This window comes from Tiliqua scincoides, chromosome 15 (assembly GCF_035046505.1).
Source record: "Tiliqua scincoides isolate rTilSci1 chromosome 15, rTilSci1.hap2, whole genome shotgun sequence".
In the NCBI taxonomy this organism is placed as follows: Eukaryota; Metazoa; Chordata; class Lepidosauria; order Squamata; family Scincidae; genus Tiliqua; species Tiliqua scincoides.
Genome location: NC_089835.1, coordinates 662,501 through 662,870, shown reverse-complemented (window position 1 = coordinate 662,870; position 370 = coordinate 662,501).

The window sequence follows — 370 nt, the reverse complement described above, 5'->3', positions numbered from 1 at the left end:
ACCAAGTTTCCGTTATGCCCACTATGTCATTTTTTTCCCCTTGTCACCAGACATCCCAGTTCTCCCATCTTTGCTTGGAGACTTCGGGCATTTGCATAAAAGCATTTGTACATGGAATGCCCCAGGATGGGCTGCTTATTCGCTCCTTTGTCCCCACATCCTCTCACTGTGCCAAACCGTCTATCACATCCCATCACGCTACCTTTCCCAATTTCTTCTCCAACTCTGCCTTTGTCTTGTTGTTCTCTAACCTCCCCATCCTTGTCCCATAGGGATGAAGAGTCCTGAACAGGATGCTCCTCGGCTCCTGTGGGCCTTCCCCCAGGGATCTGGTTCCATTCTGGTTCAAGCCAGCAGTCTGGTTCCATTC